Source organism: Nasonia vitripennis, chromosome 4 (assembly GCF_009193385.2).
Source record: "Nasonia vitripennis strain AsymCx chromosome 4, Nvit_psr_1.1, whole genome shotgun sequence".
NCBI lineage: Eukaryota > Metazoa > Arthropoda > Insecta > Hymenoptera > Pteromalidae > Nasonia > Nasonia vitripennis.
In genome coordinates, this window is record NC_045760.1 from 29,208,067 (window position 1) to 29,225,756 (window position 17,690).

Consider the following 17,690-nt stretch of genomic DNA (forward strand, 5'->3'; position numbering starts at 1 on the left):
GGACAGAACGGTTAAAGCTCAGGCACAGCACAGAGAGAGAGAGAGAGAGAGAGAGAGAGAGAGAGAGAGAGAAAGGGCGACAGGAGCAGCAGATTGCAAATTACGCCGCGCGTCGCCGCAACCGGCCACGACCACAGCAGCGACCGAGTACACGCGTACGCAGAGATCTGCATGCGTGATGTGACCCTGTGTCTTGTGTAGTCGCGCGGAATATTCAATAGAGCTTCCCTCCATATCCTCGTTGATTTCAGCCGCGATGACGAGGAAAAAGGAAGCTGCTTTGACTTTTTTAAATGACGCGATTTGTATATTTTATACACGCGCGGAACGAACGCATATCACATGCTCGAGATGGAATAACTGAAATTATCGCGGAAATTTCGCTAACGGCTCTGTCTGAATTTTACGCTGATAGAGAATTCGCGTAATTTTAATCAGCTTATATTATAATGTGTAATGCAAGCGGAAACGAAAATGTTTCCGTTATTAATTAACCTTTCGACGAATTTCAATTTCAATTTCATGTGTATGGAATTATAAGCCGCCATTTCCAAGCGTATATTTCCTATTAAAACTCGATCATCCAGTGACGATTATAACAGCCTCGAAAAATGGCACAGCCTACTCTACACACCGAGTGCTCGCAGATCAACCGGTACCGGTATGCATAGAAAGAAAAATAAGCTCGGAGAACAATGAATTTCCTCCCGCGAGCCGTATAGCGCGTATGCGCGAGGCAAATCATAGCGCGTAACATACATTACTCGTCGCTGCTGCAGCTCCGCGCGTAATTTCATCGTCGTCGTCGTCGTGCTCACCGCCAAAATTTATTCATAGCGTGGCTAACCCTGTTACGGGACTTTACCAAGAGAGAGAAAGAGAGAGAGAGAGAGAGAGAAATAGAGGAAAAAGGATAGAGAAATAAAGAGTCGTTTCTCATCGGGAATGCCGAGCCAACTTTAGTGATTTTTCAGCTTCTTCTCCCTCCCGCGGAAAATTTGCCATTCGTTCCGCTCTTTATTAGCGTTAATATATCGAGAATTTTGCGTCCTTGTCTTGCGGGAGAGAAGGATGAGCTGTGGTGAAAATGAAAGTAACGCTATTATTAAAGCTCGACTTTGACTTACCAGTCGGCAAGACGGATCTCCGATGACGTTTGTGCGTCACTCTGTGCTGATGCTACTGGCGCTTGATCGTAGGTCGCATTGGGGAGCCAAGTAAAGTCTCACCTGGAATAACTAGCGCGCCACGCGCGACCTTACGGCCGTGTTGGCTTGCCGCCTTGCATCGCTCGCGCTTCGCGTTCGTAATGCCTGTCGGTGCTTATACAGTATTATCCTGTTTTTTTTTTTCAATATTGTTGTCAAAGTTTTGATTGGTATTCTTCTGGCGGTCATCAACACTATCATCAAAACTACTGGAAAATTAGTAACTTATTTGTATTTGTATCAATTATTTATTTTTGTTTGTAGATATTCTTAAAATATATCTTATTTTAATTTTATTTTATTGTAATTTCAGATAAATAATACAACACTTTTGTATCGCAGTTTTCAAGAGGGAGTAAACAAAAGGATGATATTTCGTTTGTAGGATTTCAATTAGAATATTAGAAAATTGATTGTTTAGGTATTTAGCATAGATTAAAGGGATGTAGTAAGCTACGTAGAGTTTAGGTTTTTCTAGTTCAGTATAATAACTTGAATTTTGAAAGTGAATTGTACTGATTCAGCTTAAAAGATTTAATTAATATAGCGTACGTTGTTATATGATGCCAAGTTACACGGATTGTATTCGGCGATTACGTATTTGCTAAATTATGCATTTTTTATAATTTAATGTATAAAGTGGTTTAATTTTGTATATAAGTATGAGATAAAGGCCAAAATATAACTTTCAGCTTTTAATAATATAGGAAAATTGCTGAAAATAATTGGGTTGGATGGGGCATGTTGCACCGAAGTTATTATTGAATTTATGTGTCAAAAAATCGCTTTTACGGTTGTGTATGTCAAAAAGTGTTAAAAAAATGTTTGCCACGGTAAAAAGTTGTATTTTGAAAATGTTTACAATTTTTAAATTTAACATTTTCATGTAGAACGTAACTCCGTAATGTTTTATGACAAATAATTGGTTTTTAGCTGTAAAAATCGATTTTGGGCTGTAAACTCGAGTTATAAGCATTTTCATGATATGATGTCAATAGAAAAAAGTTGTATTTTAAACATGTCTACAACTTTTACATTTAACATTTTCATGTAGAACGTAACTCCGTAATGTTTTATGACAAATAATTGGTTTTTAGCTGTAAAAATCGATTTTGGGCTGTAAACTCGAGTTATAAGCATTTTCATGATTTGATGTCAATAGGACCGTTAGCATACTATTATGAGACGAGTTCCCAACAAAATTTTGAGCCCGATTGACTAAAGTCTCTCAGAGAGATAATCGCAACACAGGAAAATTTTTATTAAAAAAACGCTTAAAAATCGAACATATTGTGCCCGTATTTCAAAACGACGTAGAGAATCGGGATAAATGAATAGTTTTTTAGCTTTTGCACAAGGAGACTTCTCCTAAAATTTCAGCCCGATCGGTCGAAAATTGCGTGAGATATCGCATCTCACACATTTTGTACTATAAGGCACTTCCGTGTCGCGGTCGTGCCTAATAAATCGAGGCGACGGTTATTACAGGGATTAGTTTTCCGCTTTCGCTTTTATTAATCGTCCTTCTCTTATCGATCACTTTTGTGGGATACGCACGTGGTAGAAATTTTGAGCAAATATTGCTTAGCTATAGAGTAAAATTTTCTCAAAAAGCCAAGCAGAGCTTGTTGAGTAAAATTTATTAATGAATAATAAAGAATATAGCAACATCCTCTAAACGATTATTTTCATTAAAAAAAAAAAGTAACATTAACAAAATCGCAAGTTCAGCAGCGCCAGCACCTCCCGATCGCAAAGCATCAGTCGCGTAGGGGTCAGTATCAAGGGAAGACGCTCTCTCTTTCTCCCGCGTCCCGAGAATTCCAGTTCTGCAACAGACATGTATTATTCAGGCATCCGAGGCGCGCGGCAGTGTGTAAACCGTACAAAGCCTTGTCACCCTTCTCCTTCCCTCTGTTCCGCAGCACAGCAGCTCTTCTTTAGACCGATGGCGAAATATTATTTCTCGGGGTGCTAAGTGACAGCTCGACGGACGGCCCGGAATATTTGTACCGGGGGAGAGAGAGAATCTTTCCTAGGGGTGACTCGCTAGACTCGGCGAATATGTTGCGCGCGAACGGATGGACGGACGGGCGGCCCGCGATATTGCTTGTCTCGTTCGATTAGGCGAAATTAAAAACGTCGAGCCACTGCTGCTGCTGCCCTTGTTTTGTTATCGTTGCGAGGCTTGGTTGGGAGGAGAAAAGCCGATGCGATTAATCAACGAATGGACGTAATCGTGTGGATATTTTATGATGTTTTAATGTTTACCATACGGTCTTGCCTCCTTGTTTATGAATAAATATGTGTTCTAAGAAAAACGAAAGTGTCGAATCGTTTATCTAGTCTCCGAAATTCGATTTGCTGATTGACCCGTTCGAATGGCACACCTGCATGAACAAACGTCTCGAAAAAGAACACAAGTGAAAACAAAAGGAATAAACCGTCGAAAATATAATCACAAAATCACAGTGGAAGAGAGAAGAGACAGCGTCAGCAGGTGCAGCTGCGATATCCAGAGCATAAACACACGCACGTAGCAGCGCGTCAGTCTCGGCTTTCCTAATAGCCGGCCGTTAACCAGATAATGACCGTAATTTATGCTCGCGTTCGTTCTCGCAATTAAAAAGCCGCCACTTACACGCTCCTCTGGCAGCTCATATATGCATATACAGCCGCACCTATGGACACGAGCGTCCGCGACAAATTAAGTGTGCGCGCATACACACGCGGGCCAATATATCCGGCTAAAAACCGGACGGAATAATTACAAGAAGCGAAGTGCGCTTAATAAGCGCCGATTAATCAAGCCGCTGGTATGGGACGCGCGCGAGAGAAAAATGCGCGGGATTTTCGAAAAAGTGTCGCGCGACGATTTAAACGACGAGCGAGAGGAGGAAGTGTAATGGAAAAAGATTTATGCAATATTTGCGCTGCAGCATAGCACAGCTCTTAAATTGTATCGCGAGGGGGTGATTTATTATCGCTGGCGCTGCAGTTCTTTCGCGGAGAGTTTAAAGGGACGCTTTGATTTACCGAGACCCATTTCGCGCGTTGAATGAATTTGTCATTCAGCCGAAGAGAGAGATATTTATATATACCGAATATGTATATCCGGAGTAGACGGCCAGTCGATCGCGAGACGAGTGATTTAATAATTGTCAGGGCTGCTACACTGCGCGACATGACGTTGGGGATTCGAAGCGATTAAATTTTCAAATTTTTTTTTGTCGAATACGGAGATAACGTGAAAACAATAAGAGAACGTTTTGCTTCTCTCTGATAAACCCATATATAAGCGTCGAGTGTACATAAGAAAGCGAATAGTCGATATCCAATATCTGTTTGCTAATATTTCAAATGTACACAGGTATCTATTTCGCATTTTCAGCCCCCGCACACGCAGACGTCAAAACAAACTTTTATAAAATCCCTCCCACGATAATCTACCTGCACGTCTGCCGCACATCCCCTTAAACCAAAAAGGAGACATCCTCATTTCCTCTCCTCTTCTCGACGCGCTGTTCCTTTCTCTCCTAACCCCCTCTCGCAGCCCCCCCCCCCTCCTCAGAAGACAAAGAACGAAAAAGCAGCGCAGCGAAGACGTCCTCGGCTGTTTCCTGACTCTTCCTCTCGCGACCCCTATTTAACCAAGCTCTCCCCAACACACGGTGGCAGCGGCACAGCTAAGAAACTCGCTACGGGACGCGTGCAGCTCCTCGAGTAAATAACAAGCGAGAAGAGATATAGAACCGCACCGCCGCGGCCCGTAATTAAAACCGGTCGCCGTATTTACCCGGGGGTAATGAAGGGGCAAAGCAGGCACAGTTTGTCTCCGTTACCTGCGCGCGCGGGCGATACACCTTCGGACAACTCGTGAGAGAGAAAGAGCTAGTCGCCATCGGACCAGAAAATTGGTGAAGCTGATGATGCTCTGTGTGTAGGCTTTTTTTTAGTGAAACGTCTTGAAAATAGTCGGACGATTTTGTTATTGGGATACAAGAGCGACGAATTTCTTGAAATAAAAAGGACACACGTAAGATGATAAATTCGTACCCGCATCACACCTTTCAGCTCATACCCTGTCGTCCTCTCCTCGCAGCGCGTATAGTCACGTTCTTCTCTCGCTCTAGAGGTAATAGCCCGGTGCGCGAAATACACGTACACGTGGACATATTTCAAAGGCGCGCGTATACGAGAATAGATAATCGTCGGCGCATTGATTTCCGTTTAGAGCACAGGGACGTGCTCGCGCGCGATATTCACACGAGTCGCGCCTGTGCAACGCGAGAGAGCAATTTCAGCTTTTTCTGCGCCGCTGTGAAATGGACGTCGTTGTGGTTGGCCTTGGCAGACTTTTTGTCGCGAGCTACCTTTGATGGGTAGAAATTTTCGAAAAGGCTGTGTGTGTGTGTTCTATTTGCGAGAGGTGTGAGTTGGGAATATGGGAAAATTGGAGTATTTTATTGTGGTTGGACGTGGGTGAGGTATTTGCGTGATGGTGTGATGATATTTTGAGTATACATCATCTGAAATAGCTGCAGGTTTTTTTTTGGGTCAGCGATATATTGCGAAAGTCGACTTTTTAATTGGGTCGATGAACTTCCAACATTTAAGACCTTACAAACAGCTGCTCAGCGAATACAAGAACACTTCGAGCCAAAGTTTGCCGCTGGTATCAATAATAAGGGACTACAGTATGCAGTCATAGTATGAGCGGTCCAAGGAGCAGACCCAACAAGGCAGTTCCGGCATAGCTAACACGCTCTTATATGTCCATCATGAAGAGATTGTGATGAGGGAAGTGCGAATGTGTCCATGCGCCACCTAGCGTCGCTGGCCAGAAACAAAAGGTCGCTCCGGAAAGTTTAAGCGAAGGCCAGTCCAGAACTGATTCGTGCGGTACTATGCTCCCATTGCACTAAAGTCGGGTCTTTTCTCCATAATATAGTCTCGAATATAACATCCTTCGATCGTCATCTTCTACCGCGTCCGTTAGCTCTCGAAGCTATTGACAATTGGAAGCTCGCCATGTACTTTCCGAGCATACCGCCGCAAAAATATTCACAATTACGTGTCCGCGCCACGGCTACACCGCATGAATAATAGATATACGTCTCTCTTTGGTCTTCGTGGAATCGACTCGCGCTCTATGCACACATCAGAGGCGAAATTGGCACAAGGTTCTACAGCGCGAGACCGAAAACAGAAGATTGCTCTCCTTGGCTCTCGCGATTTTTCTATTTTCGCCGCTACTGCCGCACACACACACACGACTAGGTCGACGTTGACAAAAGCGCGAGTCCGCAGTGTATAGGTATAGTATACACATGCGAGAAGAAAGAGGGTATTACAAATCAATGAGCAAACGCGCGATTGCGTTATCGAATTTGCAAGGGACGACGCGACTCTGTCGGACAAATTTGTGCGTTCGATTTCGCTCTCTCTCTCTCTCTCTCTCTCTCTCTCTCTCTCTCTCTCTCTCTCTCTCTCTCTCTCTCTCTCTCTCTCTCTCTCTCTCTCTCACGGGGATATACGAAACTCGATTTGCCGCGATTGGTAATTTTTCTCTTTCTCGCGCGCACGAATTTAGTTTCAATTGGGTTTGCCAGCGTGAAAAATAATACAAACAGAACTCGAGCGAGAGCGTGTCCGAGGATGTTTTTCAATTTTATTAATATTACCCTGTGTGTATGGTAGGTTTATCTTCCCCTTTCCGCTTGATCCTTGCAATACTACTCCACACGTGAAGAATAAAACTATTATAACCATAGGCTTTTCAAGCTTATCCATTTCAAAATGTCCATGAGCCACCTAGCGTCACTGTATTGAACTAGAAATCCGCAAAGTTAAAGTACTGGCACATAGAGGCATCAAAAATAAAAAAAAACTTCTCAATCTAATTTTATTATTCATCATTACTCCCCTTCTTCCCGAAAACAATAGCCGACGCTCGCAATGTAATACCGTCAGGTAAACCAACGCGCGGATGATGTGGGGTTTCAGCGATACAATGCGCACACGTCGATTGATCAACGATATCCGATACCTGACGTTCGACCTGGTACAACCTATTTTTCATTACCCGCTTCGCGTGTTTAATTAACCAAGATTTCCCTGAAATGCCGGAGCGTTTTTCCAATTCGACCTCACCGGTTATCTCACACTACGCATACGCGCGCATCCCAACTTCCTCGAATTCTATGTACGCAAACAAAGCCGATATTTCTCGCATAGACGTCGAGCAGCATACGCTCGAATTTCGCAACGAAACAATCGCTCTCCGATTCCCGCGCATATATATCGGCCCCCCTCGCCGCAAGTGTATTTCACCGCGCGCGAGGCCTCGTAAAAAAACAGAGATATTTTCTTTAGAACGCAAAAAAGGCCTCATACGAATCGGCATTTTTGATGGAGCCATAAAACGCCGGCGCCGCCAGGCGGCAAAACAAAAGCAGCAGCAACGTAGAGGAAACGCAGCGCCCAGGTATGGCTAGGTATATACAGGTATGGTGGAGGAGGACAGGAGTGTATACAGCGTCGCGTCGCTGGAAGAGGCCTATTATCGGCGAGTACTCGTTTTCGAAATCACCGGACCGCGGCATTTGCAATTCTAACGAGCGGACCAGATATAGACGCGACAGAGACGAGAGCGCGCTGTGTGTGTGTGTGTGCGTGCGTGTGTGGCAGAGCCAGCGCCGCATAAATATTGCTGTCGAGGGGACGGAATCGCTCACCGGAAGAATATTCAGCGGCGCGGCTGTCCCTTTTTGCTATATACCCCGCGAGAGAGAGAATACGGCAAAAAGATATACGAGATACATACGTGTGTTCGTATACGCGATGCGAGAGAGAGAGGATTTCGCGTCTGCAGGTGTATCTCTGATGTTTGCGAAATCGAAGCGGTATGATGTATAGTTTTTTTTAGTGTAGCTTTGAGGAAAAATTTTGGGAATCGATGATGATGTAAAGTCACGATTGCACTGGATTTATGGGTCAGTTGACATCTGAGCTTTGAACCGAACGCTGATATGAAGATATCTTTTGCGCGAGAGTGAAGATTGAATCAACAGCTGCTTCGAGTCTTCGAACCGAGAACACACACAAAATGCACGATGTTATTCAATCAAAACCTTGGCATTTCTCATTAAAGACACTCCCCGCGAGGAAAACCAAGTCGAATGTAAAAGCTCGCGGCTGAAGAGAGTTTGGGCCGAGACGGAGAAAAGCTCGGAAAGCCCCAGAAAACAAAAACAAAAAGAGAAAAAAAACCAGCTGAGGGAGCACACAGCAATACCGAGTGTGTGCGGCAGCCGTCCCCTTTAGCAGGGCTTAGAGTATAGAGAGCGCCAGAAAGCCGAAAACCCGGCGTTTTACTTAGCGCATAACTTCTTTTCGTGACCCCAATATAGAGGCTCTATATATCACGGCCCCGGCAGCCGCGCGCTGCACTCGCAAAGCCGAAAGAGAGAAAAACAGTAGTCGAAAAGAGCGCGAGCGAGAGAGAGAGAGAGAGAGAGAGAGTTCGTCTTTCTCCCTTTCCCTCTTGAAATTGGACGGAGGCCAGCCGCCGCCACGTGTCTCTCGGATTCTCCGCTGCCGTTTTCTTCCTTCCCTCTCCGAACTCGGCTTCGTCGCGAGCTTTCTTTTGCCCGAGCGCAGCCTCTCTCGCGCGATAATTTATCGTTCGAGTTGTTTCCCATATACAGGGCGTATTTTTGTTTCAGCCCTCGCGTCGATTCCCTACGGACCGCCGAGGCTATAATGGAATTAATCGATGTGCTCTAATGATTTAATCACATACCGGATCACCGGATATATATTGTAAATAACGACTATTCACGAATCTATATAAACACGAGGAGGAATTTAATATCGAGGGCGGGGGGTGGGGGGACAATAAGCGCGAAAATTCGCGAAAGCTCGCAGGTTGCCCCGTCGTAAACTCGAAAAATTTAAATAATCGCGCGTCGACGTCCCCGCCTTCGAGTAATCTCGCCTGCAGCGGTGTGGCTCTCTCTCTCTCTCTCTCTCTCTCTCTCTCTTCCAGGGCTTCAACTTAATTAAAACAAAAGCAGGCCTGCGCACGCGGTATATTCCGCGCCCTTATTAAAAATAAAAGAAGAAGGAAAGAAGGAAGAAAAACAGGTCGCCGACGCATAATGCGCCTTTCGGTCTACTTCCGTCTTGGCTCTCGTCATGCTTCTCTACGTAAAAACACTCGGGCAACACCTGTTACCCCATATGTATAGGTGAGGCTGTGCCACGAGTATAATATTCCTTTCTCTCTCTCTCTCTCTCTCTTCTTTTTTTCCTCTGTTTTCCGAGCCGATAATGCGATTTGGCGCGTATACGCGGAAAGCGTGTACATCCGAGACTAATGCGCTTTATTTGCGGTGTGCTGCAGCGCTAGCTGTAGCTATACGTATATACACTGCTGGGCGCAGGCTGGGATGTTAGCTGGCGAACTCTGAAATACAGAGGGGCGGATTCAGGGGCTGCTTTTGCTGCTGCTGCTGCTGCTGCTGCTGCTGCTGGTGATGATGATGACGCGCCGCGGGGATGGGGAATCAAGAGCTTTGCAACGCGCTGCTGCTTTTTGAGGTACTTTGATTGGACGTTCGCGCGGCGGGATGTATACGTATATATTGTATATATAGGTGGATTTGGGCTTTAGTATATTTGCACTCGCGCGCGTGAGCTTTGGAAAAGTGTGCGTGTGTAGGTGTATATTTGCAGCGAGAGAGAGAGGTCAGCTGGTGCTTTGAGTGCTGATGATCATAGTAGTTTTATTTATTTTATTTTTTTTGTAAATAAGTCATTAAAAAAGGATCGATAAATATCAAGAATTAAATTCTCTGTATAAAAATGATGTGGTTTCTGGTTCTGAAATAAAGATAAAAAGTCAAGTAGAACAGCAGAGCGTAAGGTCAGACCAGCGAAGTGTCCTCACGCATCAAGCGTATCGCATTTCACTTAAACGTCCACATACACACTATCAGCTCAACAACAAAGGCATAAGAATCAACAGCAAAGCATATCAGCATAAACACGTCACACATATCTTAATCCCTCAACCCCTCAATTACTGCCTCCTTCAGCTTCAGCGTCTAATTTCCCGCCGAACAAATCATTGGCTGCAGCCCCAAGCTTCCTGGGTCAAAGACCTTCGAAACTCACGTCTCTTCGCACACTTACACACACGTATACGCGCAACAACTCGCGCGCGTTATTGATATCGCGCTTCAGGATTTCGCTACCGGTAATCCATACACACAGCCGTACGCGGAAGTAAGGCCGTTAGCGATAAGGGGATCAAGCTTTTTACGAGCGTCGTTTCGTGTCTCTGTGTGTGTACGTGTGTACGTGTATCCCCTTCGATTATCTCGGCACGTCTTTTCCGCGCCGGCGACGCAAACACGAGAGAGAGAGAGCGATGAAGCTCTCGCGCGGCAGTTTGGATGCTCCTCGTGCGGTTCCGTTTTCGAGGGGGAGGAGGAACCCCCACCGCCGCGATTCGAAGCGAGAGATAGGACACCGATAATTTTTCCATTCGGACGTTAGAGCCGGTTGGAATTTATATGTTTGTTCTGATCCGCGAGGGGGAGATTCCGATCCTGTGAGAGTGATGCTTTTGTAATCAAGCTTTATAACTATATACTTAAGTTTTTATTTTTGAAAATATTCAAAGAAACTCGCGCACGACGTTGTGTAAACAGATAAATATACGGAGATTCGGCCTTCGATCCGTAATGGAATACCGGAAACTGCAAATATCGAACTTCCCGTACAACCTGGAAAATCAGGCTTCGCTCGAGGACGAGTACGACGAGAAAAAAGCGTGTATATAAGCGACGTTTATTACTCGCATTGAATCGCAGAGAAAAGTCCCTCGATCAAAATCTCTCTCGCTGGATTTCCTTTTAGTCGAATAACCTCCCTCTCCTCCTCGACCGTCGTAAAAGCCAGTAAAGAAGGAAAAAAAACTTAAGCTCCGATACGCGACGACGAGATACTCAATGCAAGCGCATACACACAGCTATAGGCGTATAAATGAAGACGAGAGAAAATTGCTCGAATATATATAGGGGCAGCGACGCGCTGATGCGAAAAAGGACGCGGAAGAAGGAGAGAGAGAGAGAGAGAGAGAGATGAAAAGTAGGTATACACAGTGAGGAGCTTGAAAGGGGGCCGCAAATTGCCGACGCGAAAATAATTTGACACCCGCCTCGAAATTCGAATCTCGCGCGCCGCTGTGTGTGTGCACATCGAGAGAAGTAGCTCTCCTTTTTCCCAGATGACGTATTAATGCGAAATGACGACGCAGCTGCTGCGCGACATCTCGACGGAGTTTTCTTAGGCTGATTCGCATCAACGATCGCAATGTTGGTATACGTATATACGATTTAATTCTCTGCAGCGGCAACATCGCGAAAAAAGCTATAGAAAGAAACAAATCGCGGCTTTATTTCCTCTCGTCCGAAAGATAAAGCTCGGCCCCGACCAAAGCGCACTTTATAATAGCCATAGAGCACATCCGCAAGCTTCGCCGTGAAAAAAAAGTAAACAAACGAGGATACATGCCCGTAGGCGACGGCGCAGCGCTGTACATTTTTGCCTCCGAAAACGTTGCCGCGACGGTGCGCGAGCTCTTCTTATCGCTCGGCGGCGCACGAGAACTTATGCATTTTAAAATCGCGGGAAATATGAATTTTAGAAAGCGAACAACGTCCGCTCGGGGACTAGTGCTATTATAAGCTTGACACCCGAAGGGATGTGCTGTTGTTATGTGTGTAAGCGGTAGAAAATTCTGTGTGTGATCTAGTTTGAAGATGGCTGCATTACATAAAAAGGTGTCAAATGACAAGTAAATAAGTAAAATACTCGTAAATATAGCGTGAGTGGCTCAAGTAGGCCGAACAAGGCAGTTTCGGCATAGGCGGCACACCGCTATACCTAACCCTGATCACACTGCATTTTCCTCAAAGTTCAAAACTAGGTATAACCTAATACCAACCTAAAACTCCTCGCTATACAACACTCGTCGAAAATTTCCAACACAGTACCATACACCCCTAATGCCATTCATCGCTCCTTTCCCCGTCGGAAATCGAAAGCATCGACTCGACCTTCGCCGGAAAAAGAGCCGACTATTCTCCCCCTCAGCTTGCACACGTGTGTCCATAAAACCCCGTGAGAGGACGACGGCTACTCGCGCCGTGGGCTTATCTCGTCCGTGTAATCTAAAGTCGCGAGAGCGAGCGGCGGGGCCGTAAAATGGACTGCGAGAGACTACTATACGTATAGGGTTATGAGCCCGCGCGCGGAGGAAATGAAAGAGCCGCTCGTATATACCGTATTATACACGTGTGTGTAAGCGTAGGCACAGGTTGACTGTATACACCGCGACTAGCCCTACCTCTTGGTAATTGTCGGTATCTATACGACACTTTGTTTTCAACTTTTCGCACACACACACACACACACACACACAAGCCTAACCTAAAAATCAAGACCACAGCGTAGAGAGCAGACGCGCAAACACAGAAACACACCCTCACCGGAGGAGGAGGAAGCTCCTCCGTATTCCGTATTCCCATTCCGTCGCCGCCTATTTTTCTTTCCCTCTGGGCTCGCGCATATTTCCGTTTTCCTCCGCTTATTTTTCTCCGCTGTTTTCCCGCCGAGTACACACACACACACACATATACACGGCGGGGGGTTTACACCCCCTCCACGGCTCAGACGTATGCGGCCCGCGGAACATTCGTCCCACGTAGGAAACCTGTACTTAACTATCCATTAAACACAAACGCTCCCCGTCGTTATCTTCTTCTTCCCCCTCCTCCTGCCCCTATATCTATATTGTACACCTCACCTTTTGTCTGTGTACCCGTGCGCGCGGTACTTTTTCTCTTTCTCCGACTGTGTCTTTCTCTCTCTCTCTCTCTCTCTCTCTCTCTCTCTCTCTCTCTCTCTCTCTTTTTAGCTGCGCCGGCTAGATCTAGATAAAGAGAGACTATTACGGAAACACGTTGTTCGTGACAACGGCTATCTTTTTATCGGCATCTCGCGCGACGCGCGGGCCACTTATTTTCCGTATATATAACGTCGTTCCTTCCCTTCCTCTCGCTCTCTACGCTTTGTGTTATATACTATATTCGTTGGGTGACAGATGTGTAACGAGTATTTTAATCGCGTCCATAGCGCCGATTCGATTTGTCAAAAAAGCGACAAATCGATACATCGCATTACCGTCGAAAGCACTATACGAAAACTCGGGGAAATATCAAATAGTTAGATTCATCGGCCGCTGCGTAAACACCCAATAAAACTATGCGCCGAGATATCCCTCCCCCCCCCTCTTCTGTAATTGTTTACGCTTTACCACCGCAAATACAAGCGCTGCCCGAACGCGATTTCATATCTGCGATACGGATAGTAGAGTTTGCTCGTATGTGTGTGTGTGTGTATGTGTATAGTTCGCGAGCCGAACGAGCTTCGGAATCCGTGCGAATCTCCTCTCTCTCTCTCTCTCCCACCCGCGAACTCCCCCCAGGCTATACCACGCTCCGACGCCCCCTGATGACGCGTACAGACTCCTATACTATACGTTCACGTTATACGTGTCCGTATACGTGTGTGTAGGTGCAGCTAGCGGAACTAAGACGACGACCCATTTCTCACGGCCACAGTTCTCTCGCGCGCGAGCAGTAGCGGGCGTCCGTTAATCTGACGACGGATGGGCTATCGCATATTAGCACAATCGGACGACGGCACGTTCCGACGCCTCTGGATACGACGACGACGACGACGACGACGAGAACCGTTCGACGCTGCAGCAGTGTGACGAGCGCAAGGGGCTGAGTGACACACGCGCGCTGGCTCGGGATTTCGAGAATCTATTTTATATGCCTGGCTGGGGAACTGTTGTTGGGAGCGATTTTGTTTCGTTATGGGTGCGATTAGTGCTTGGAGAATAAGAGAAGTCGATGCGTTCATTAAAGGGCTTAGGCGAGAAAAATAAACGAGTGTTTTGAGTCGGGCTTGACCCGAGAGAGATCCGATTGGAGAATAATCCAAACGTAGTGCCATTAGAGCAATTACCATCAGACAGCGCTGTTGGATGGAACGTCGTGTAAATTGAATCGAGGCGAACGAGTGATTTCAGTTTAATTTTTGTAGAAAATATCAGAAGGAAGTTGTGAAGTATTTTCAGAAAATCCCTAAAAAATTTCCCAATTCCGAGAACAAAAGCCTTCGATTCATCAAAACCGAGCGCCGAATTCGATACTCCATCTTCTCAAGCTCAGCCAGTCAGTCGGCCCGTGAAACAATTAATTTCGCAAAGCCAAACGTACAACACCGCGCGCCGCCGGCACGCATTTACCTTTTGTGTCTCCCACATGTCCCTTCCCACCCCACCCCACCCCTTAATATCGCTGCAACAATTAATTCCTCTCTCTCTCTCTCTCTCTCTCTCTCTCCCTCATTGGCCAGATATGCGGGCGAAAGCATAATACGGCGCGCAACTAGTATACACATGCAGCGGCCTATCGCATACGTCACGTCGCGATTCCTCTCCCTTTCTCCTACTATTTATCGCGAGTCTCGCGAGCGAGCGGCCGGTATTATGCATTCGCTGCCTATCGGAGCGGCGTATCTGCGAGCTTTTATCCTCATTGCTGATGCCTGTGCGTATGGGCAGTGAGAGAGAGATCGTAGATTTGGATATGCGAGAGCTCGGCCCCTGTGAATGCGTTGCAGCGCAGTTTTAGGATCGATTTATTCTCGATACGTGCGTGAAAAAGCTTGATATTTTAAAGCCCCGTACGAAGCATCTCTCTCTCTCTCTCTCTCTCTCTCTCTGTACTATATACGAATCCCCGCACAGTATAATTGCGCGAAGCGAATCGCGCGAGGACAATAGTCGAGGGTCGTCGCGGACAATGAGCACAATGCTCTCCGCTAAATCAAGGCCTTCTCTTCTCGGCATATAATAAAACGCCGGACACTCTAATGAATCGTCATTTTCTTCCGCTTTCATAACTGCAGCGACTTGGAATATCCGTCTATATGTATATACACAGCCCCATACAACCCCTTCCCCCTCAACTGTTCTCTCACGGCTGAAATGGATTGCCAGCGTCGGACGGGGCCGAGTGTACGTATCTACAGGAGCGAGAGTCGGATTTTTATAGCGCGCGTCGCTCGATGTGATTTATGGGGTAGGATGGGGGTGGAGAACGTCCATCGCGACGACGATTCGATTGCTCCGCGTATATATAGATGGATGTCGGAGAGCTGGACGCGTTCTTTCTTGGGATTTTTCTCTCTCGCGAGCGTAATCAATGAGGAGAGAGGGGACCCCTACTTCTGGACACTTTGCAGAAATTTTTTCTCTTTTGTCCAGCGACTGATTCTTGGTGTAAGTAGTGCAAACAGTATCCGGTCAGACGTATCGATTACACGTCGCTAGCGCTAACGGCCCCTCATCAATTACAGCCACCTCGAATGCATAACGAGAGATGGTGCAGAAAAAAAGCACGAGATATCGAAGTGGAAAATCTGCTCGCGCGACTAATGCCCTCTCGAGTCTCCCATCATCGAGAGCGTCGAGAGAAATCGCGGGAGGATTGAGCGATCGCCTGCGATTCCTCCTGTCGTCGCTTTCCACCACCACTACTAACCGAGAGCGAACGGATTGAGTCCATACGGTCCCGGTAATCTGCTAATGTGATGGCTCTATTGTAAGTGCTTCGCTTTTTCTCTCTCTCTCTCTCTCTCTCTCTCTCTCTCTCTCGGGCATAATGAAGCCGTCGATGAATGGCTGCGCGTCTTGGTCGCCCATTGTCGAGCTTGCGTTTATTGTCCTCGTCCACTCGGAATTACGTTCTCGGGATTATATACGCACATACGTGTACACGGGAGGGACAAGCATCAACAACTTTGGTTATACTTTTCTCGAAAACCCATCGACGAGCTTTTAGCGACAGGATTATTCGTTTTCAATAAACGAGGAGCGCAGGGTAATATAAATTTCTAGCAATAAACTATTATCCGAGCGCTGTATGGCCCCCGCAGCTTATCGTCATATTCCGAGATGGATTATTCATTCGTCGATGCGTAAAATGCGTTTTATGATTCATAAAGCTTATACACCAGCAGTGGTAACGACGCCCTGACCAGAGCCGTAAAATTATAAATTTCTCCCCCCGCAGCGGCTACCACCCCCCCCCAAAAGTGATTTATTCAACAAACCCAGCCCCCCCCCCCTTATACACACAAAGTTCATTCACCGGCTTTATACGTGCGCGACTACTCTAAACAACCGGAAATTCGAGAGTCGAGCCAACGAGTACGAAACGAAGAGAAAAAACGCGATAAGAAAGTCAATCGCAATCTTGGAACGGGGCAGTTCGTCATCGTGGCTGTGCAGTGTCAGCCGGGTAGGGGTAGGGGCGAATCCTCCTTGATAGACGGATCGCTTCCGCGGACGTGCATCATCGTAGTTTTGCGCCTCGTCCCAGTAGTAAAATCAACTGCAGCGTCAGCCGACAGCAGCGCCAGCAGAGAGAGAGAGAGAGGGAGACAGCAGCATAGTAGCGTGACGTGTATACGTGTGCGGGATACGTTGCCGGGCCAGACTTTTCGATTTATTATCGCGAGAGACTCGAGAGAGAGAGAGAGAGAGAGAGAGAGAGAGAGAGAGAGAGAGAGAGAGAGAGGGAACGGATGGATTTGCGAAAGCGCGTCTGCCTTGTTTTCTGAGATATATTGCGCAACTGTCGAACCGGATGGGAGATGAGTTTTTTGCGGGGAGGGTAAGTCCAAAGGCGCGATAGATGGAGGAACACGTTGCGCCGCAGGATTGGGTGTGGTAGGTATATGCTGAATGTTGGCGGGAGATTTAAAATATCATTAACAAATCGATGAGACGATTGTTGAAGGTTAAAAGAAATATTAAAAAAAGGTTAAGGTCGAAGATGCCTTTCCACGACTTGCAGAATATTAGGTATACGAGTACACAGGACGCGACCTAATAGGTTTTCTTCAAGCTTGACGTTGAAAAACCAAGTGAGAAGCAACCCACGGTAAAGTCAACAATAATAGCATGATCAGCTCGCAAGAAAGCCTGAAATAGTACATAACGATACGTGTGACTTAAATGGTTCTTTTGTGCACAGCGCAGTTAGCACCCGAGCGTAGCGAGGGCGCTAAGCGCCGTGTAAAACTGAACCATTTAAGTCAAGAGTATCGTATAAAATTTTATAGCACAGCCTGCTAAAATCCGCAAGTCTCGCCTATTCGCGACTAAAGTAATCCTTATTTGCACCGTGAGGTTAGCGCACGAGCGTAGCGAGTGTGATAAACATGGTGCAAAAAAGGACTACTTTAGTCACAGATAGGCGTGACTTAACAGCGGATTTTAGTCACACTGTGCTATAAAAGGCAGTTTCGGCATAGGTGACTCACACCTAT

General features: G+C 46.4%; 1 protein-coding gene across 4 annotated transcripts in view; it reads right to left on the reverse strand.

Moving 5' to 3' along the window:
- LOC100123674 overlaps window positions 1-17,690 on the reverse strand; it is a 248,220-nt gene that overhangs the window by 207,540 nt on the left and 22,990 nt on the right. For 2 of the 4 annotated variants that reach the window (XM_031930807.2, XM_031930809.2), the window contains exon 1: window positions 1,128-3,817. The exons of the other annotated variants lie outside the window; for them this stretch is intronic. The gene's annotated coding sequence lies outside the window, so the exon portion shown is untranslated. Of the gene's footprint in view, window positions 1-1,127; window positions 3,818-17,690 lie in introns of those variants that run through there. 4 annotated transcript variants of the gene reach the window in all.